Source organism: Clarias gariepinus, chromosome 17 (assembly GCF_024256425.1).
Source record: "Clarias gariepinus isolate MV-2021 ecotype Netherlands chromosome 17, CGAR_prim_01v2, whole genome shotgun sequence".
NCBI lineage: Eukaryota > Metazoa > Chordata > Actinopteri > Siluriformes > Clariidae > Clarias > Clarias gariepinus.
Window position 1 is genome coordinate 20,071,385 of NC_071116.1, and position 6,520 is coordinate 20,077,904.

The following is a 6,520-nucleotide window of genomic DNA, read 5'->3' on the forward strand; positions in this document are numbered from 1 at the left end:
CGCGGCGCTCGTGTGTGTGTAAGAGAGAGAGAGAGAGAGAGAGACAATGACTTTGGCAACAGTCTTTCTTTGAAACAGTGACTCATTGTGAAAGGGTTCAGTCAAACAACTCTAAACGCCAATTCATTCCCATGTAGTGTTTATTCCTGCATTATTAGTATTGTAATAAATCTTATAGTTTTCTAGGAAGCACAGTTAGGTGGATCAAACATGTTATATACATGTTATTATCTGTAATTATACTAGAGTAATAGGACTTGATTTTAATTAAAAGGTCTGAGTCAAGCCTGTGAGAGCCGTTATCCACAAAAAAAAAAAAAAACAGAACAGTGTTGAACTGTGGGCAGTCTACCAAAATTGCTCCAAGATCACAAAGATGACTCATCTGTACCCAGAACAAGATCTAAAGAACTGCAGGCCTCACTTGCCTCGGTTAAGTTTCAGTGTCCAAGACTGGGCACAATGGCATCCACGAAAGAGTTTTTTTTTCTGACAAAAAAAAAAACACAAATTCACATTCCACATTTGCCGGGAAAACATCCTAATTATCCACAAGACTTTTCCCGGGAAACATTCTGTGGACTGCTTGAGACAAAAGTTAAACTTTTTTGAAATGCTTTCTGTTACACTGGGTGTAAAACTAACACAGAGTTTCGTAATAAGAACATCATTCCAACAGTCAAACATGGTAGTGTGATGGTCTGGGGCTGCTTTGCTTTGCCTCAGGACCTGGACGACTTGCCATAATTGATGGAACCATGAATTCTGTGCTTTACCAGAAAATCCTTACAGAGAATGGTGTGGGTGTTTTAAATATTTGTCTGTGTGGGGTTTGCATGTTCCCCTTAAGCTTTGTGTGTTTCCTCCAGGTAATCTGTAATTACAATACTTATGACAACTTTTGACCACCTAGCTCCAAAAAATAGATACACTAGCTGCAGTGTTTACCATCTGGATTTAAACCTATCTAGCTTTGAAAACATCAGATATCGAAATAATCAGTAAGACCTTATTAGTTCATTTGTTAGGAAGTTCCAGAATATATATTTGACTCAAACGAACATAAAGTATTTGTACATATTAGTGCACATTTGAATACTTGACTTCTTATTCTTGAACGCTACAACTGAGTGGCACCATGAGTCACTGTGAAGATTTCAGTTAAGCAACTTAAACCAAATTGATAACATCAGATTTCAAAATAACCAGTAATACCCTGTTGATTATTTGTCTTATAATACTGTAGCATGCTCGGTAATGTTGTTTACCTTATCTGTAAGTCTAATTGTCTGGTCACTCAAATTAAATATGTAAAAAAAAAAAATTAATAAAGTTTATCCACAAAACTTATTTTATTATAGATTTATATATTAAATGATGTTTGGCTTGTGTGGTTAGGAAATCCCGGAATAAGCATTTGACTCAAAATGAACATATTTGTACATATTATTTCAAATTTAAATACTTGACTACTTACCTATGAATGCTGCAATTGAATAGCTCCATGAGCCACTGTGAAGATTTCGGTTAAGCAATGGAAACTAAATTCCTCTAAAATTCCATCTGTGTAGGCTTAATCCCAAATGGTAAATACTGATGCTTCTGCATAATTATCATAAATAACTAACTAAATAAATATTAGCATTGAGGGATCCAAGAAGCAAATTTAACTTGTCAGAGCTGGTACAGTATACATCTTGTAATTATTATTTAATTTACCACAGTATGGTTATTTACTCTATTTTCTATTTTCTCAGAAGGTGTCGAAAAATTTCCCGGCAACTCTGACAGTTGTGCCAGCTGCAAGGAATACATTTTATTTGCTACTTTCTACTGTAGCATTCTTCGTAGGAACATACAGTACATGTTCCACATTCCAAATTAATAGATTTTATTACACTGTGTACTCTTTGATATGTAAAAATTTTTTTTTGATGAGGGTTTTTTCATTCATTTTTAGAAGGATGACTATTGTCTAAAGTTGTTCCTTTAATTTTTAGATAAAAAAAAGTCTTCAGACTGGTTACCTTATGTTTTTTGCCATTTTTGTAACATTGTAACACGTTGTTTTTATTTATTATAATAATTTTAATTCAATATATATAAATCATTACTCAATACCTACAAGAGAAAGTCTTAATTGTGTCAAGTACAATATAAATACAATACAGAATGTTTAAAATCTGCGTTTTACTGTAGATTTTGCAGAAACATCTATGGGTAGAAATAAAAAAAATCTAATGACACCAATAATCAAACAGGATGATACATATTTGTGGCTAATATGTAAATACTGTACCTATTCTGTAATCAGAAGTCAAGGCATGATTTTTTTTTCTCTCTGGCCTCTGGGCCTTTTATAATGACAGTCTATGGGATCAGTTGCTAAGGTGTTTTAAAGTGGTTGCTACGACATGGCTTAATAGCTTTACAATGATCCTGAGAGACTGATTGGTTACCTGAGTAAAATGAGCCCACTCCCATGTCTCTGTGACAATGGGATCCACAGTTAGGTTCCGTTTCGGGGCCTCCGAGTGGCGCAGTGGTAAAGTGCTCGTCCTATCATTGATACCCGGGTTACGCTGTAACCTCTCGCAACCTAGATATGAGGTGTAGAGATAGCTGATTGGCTGTGCTCTCTCAGAGGGATGAGAGGAACTTCGTGCTCCCACATTAATCACGGCTCTACAGCTAATCAGGGGCGTCTATGAGCTCACGCAAGCAGAAGGAGCGGATAGCACTGTCCTCCGAGTATGTTAAAACGTCCCTAACGGTGCGTGAGCGAGCAGTTCGAAAAGATGCAGTCGGCTGACGTCACATGGTTCGTAGGAAACACGTGATAGTCTCCGGCTGTAAGGGATCTCCACTAGAGGTCACTGTTTTGTTTGTAGTTTTTGTTTGTATTTTTTGTTTGCAGACTCAGTTTTCCAGAAGGCACCTCGGTCAGGTGATGCCAGAGCTCATAAGCCTGTGTTTCGCCATAGGGCTTATAATCTGTGTAATAGGTATTAGAGCCTGTGTTCGTCATTAAGCCTGTGTTTCGCCATAGGGCTTTAATCTGTGTAACAGGTATTAGAGCCTGTATTCGTCCTGTATGTAATGTCTTAGAGCTTGTGTTCCACCCTAAAGCTTACGTCTTGTATGTGCCGTCATAGCGCCGGTGTCTCGCCAGAGCACCAGTGTCTCGCCATATCACCTGTGTTTCACAGTATGCCTTGTTATAGTTTAAGTTTGTTGTTTGTTCGTTTTTGTTTGGCCTCGTCAGTGTGCTTGTTTTACGTTATTATTTCATTAAAGACTCTTTTGTGGAAAACACCCCTCTGCGCCTATGCCTGCCTGTTTGTGCCCACGGCAATAATATCAACCTGTACCACCCTGAACGTGACAACGTGGCCCTCCCAGCAGAGTGGTAGTAGTAGCCCTTATGTGGGAGCCCCCTAGTGACGGGGAGGAATTGGACACGACTAAATTAGGGAGAAAATTGGGGGGAAAAAATAAAAAAAAAAAAGGTTCAGATTTAGATTTCAAGTTCCATGGAAGTCATCATAGCAAGGAATGCAACTGTGAGCACTTCCTGTTTCATAAACTTAGTTTACCATAATTTGTCAATGGGGCAAATTTGGGCACTTTTTTCAGGGGTACGACTGATACCATCTTGCAGGGTATGTTCTGACACAGCTTGCAAGCCTCTTCAAATGTGATAAAATTTTATATTTCTACAAAATTCTTGCTTTATTAGAATTGTTCAAAGTTAATTTAAATCTTAAGTCTATGTAATTTTTTAGGCTGTAAATTGCCCCCCCCCTCCCCCACCAGTTTGAAACCAGTTTAAAAGCATGAAACCACAAAAAGGTAAAGCTGCCAACTTCTAAGCCATCATATGCATGCTGGCATCCATGGTCTAAATTTTAATATTTAGAAATTCCCCTTCCCAAAATGTCAACTTGTTTTGGTTCAAAGGGGCTCTTCTGCATATTAAAGCAATGGTTTGAACTTTTTCAAGTCCTGGTCAATATAAATTTTCCTGCTCTTGTCACCCGAAATGCAAGTACGATGTAAGCAAACAAAATATTCCACAACATGTGTTCTGTGCAAAAATGCATTAGAAAGTTCAGCTAATCAAGTTCGTATCTTTCAAAGTTAAAATGTATTTATTGCAAATTAAAAGTTCCGACTAGACAGACAGCTAGTTCAGGGGTTAAAAAAAAAGCGACAAATTCGTAATAAATATGCTGTAACTTTATGCTGAAAGACACCAACTCGATTCAGCTCAGTGGGACTGCAGAAGCTGTCACACGATGCCCGCGTAGGGCAGGATTAAAGGACCCAAAAGCAGACACAACAAACTGAACTTTGCTTTAGTGATTTTAATGAACAATGTGAAAGATAGGAAAAGAAGGAGCTTAAGCAGCGAATCAGTGCTTGGGGTGCTGTCTATGGTGGGTAGTGGCGTGGATTGGCAATGGCTGTATACAGGGGCAAGGAGATGAGCGATGCAGAGCGCGTACAGTGTCCAACGTGCAGAGTGAGCGCGGCTCTGTGGGGAGATCAAAGCTGTAGTGCGCGTGCAGTGTCCAATGTGCAGAGAGAGCGCGGCTGTGTGGGGAGATCAAAGCTGCAGCTGTGTGAGTGGGTCAGAGCTGCAGCTGTGTGAGTGGGTCAGAGCGGGCTCTCCCTGGGTGACAGGCAAATCGAGAGCTATGTCCCCACTCCAGCACTTGAGGTGGGACGGACGCTGGGACAGAGAGAAGGCAGGGGGATCGTTGCTCAGACCTGGTTCCTCATTGAGCGCCCTCTTCACCTGCGTTTCGATAGGAGTTCCAGGAGTGCGGCTGCCACAAGGCAACTAGGAGGCAGGATTGTCTCGCCCTGCATTGGTTCTTGGGAGGTGAAGAACTGTCGAAATAGGGCGTCAGGTTTTCCATTTCTGAAGCCAGGATGATACAAGAGCATGAAGTTGAAGCGGGAAAAGAATAGACTCCATCTGGCTTGCAGGCGTTGAGTCTCTTGGCTGACCTGAGATACTCTAGGTTCTTATGGTCAGTCCAGACTAAGAACAGAGAAGCAGTTCCCTCCAACTGGTGTCTCCACTCCTCAAGAGCTAGTTTTACCGCCAACAGCTCTCGATCTCCTATGTCATAGTTCCTCCCTGCCGGGGAGAGGCGACGGGAGAAGAAGGAGCATGGGTGTAACTTGCTGTCCTTGGGTGATGTCTGAGACAAGACGGCCCTGACGCCTGACTCAGAGGCGTCCACCTCCACGACGAACTGAAGGGAAGGGCCTGGGATGATAAGGATGGGTGCAGAAGTGAACCTGTGCTTTAGGTTAGTAAACGCATCCTCAGCCTGCTTGCTCCAGAGAAAAGGGGCCTTCGTGTCAAAAAAGTTAGCAAACACCAAGAATCGTTGGAGGTCTCGTTTCGAAGTAGAAGTGGGCCAGTCTGTGATGGCAGTTAATTTTGATGGCTCCATCTGTAGGCTAAAAGGGGTGAATATAGAACCAAGAAATGACACAGAGTCTTGGGGAAATTCACATTTCTCGGCCATGACATAAAGCTTGTTTTTTTGTTGTTATTGTCTCTGCAAGACCTGTCGGACATGCACCATGTGCTCCTCCAGGGAACAGGAAAAGACTAAAATGTCATCCAGATAGACAAAGGAAGGTCGGATGATCCCTGCAGCCAGTGACTCAGTGATGTATTTGGCAGAGAGAGGGCATGCATGCCTTACAGAAAACAAAGACAGACAGGCAGAACTCCAATCGAGAATGGTGTTCTTGGCCCAATCAATGAGATTCTTAGAGTGACTAGGGGTGTGCAAGAAGTAATGGGTGGTAGGGAACTCCCGTTAAGGGCCTGGACTGACAGGAGGTTGTCTAGGGGCAGAAAAGGGATTCCCAGCTTCCTTGCAGTAGCAGCACAGATCAGTTTCTGGTCAGATCCAGATTCAATGAGAGCCTTAAGTGGTTGGGTTTGGTTGTTCCAGACGATCATGATGGGTAGTAAGGAGCATTGATCTGAGAGGTTTCCTTAAAAATGGCCCTCTAAGACTCCCAGTTTTATTGGAGGGCATTTTGAAAGTATGAGCATGAAACAACAAAGAGAACTAGGCAAACAAAGTACACTAGACACAAAAACACAGAGCTTGGAGCACGCAATAATTCGGCAATGAGTGGTTACTTGTGTGAGACTTATATAGAGCAAAGTGATGAATGAAATGAGGAACCGATGTGCTCTAGCCGTGAATAAAGCGGGAAAATGGAAGCCGCGGAACATAGTGTGGAAAGGAGTCGCGGGGATCATAGCTTGGCTCGAGCCATGGGCGTGACCTGGCGTACCGTTACAGAAGCTTCTTATAAGCTCAGCTGAACTTTCGAATGAACTTTCGAGTCATCAGTGTCATCAGTCTATAAGATAAGCATCACTTGACAGCATTTTAAAGAAAGAATTGTGATATTCCAAAAACAATTTTACACATCCATTTATTAATGTAAATTATTTAAGACAAATAACTTAAATAAT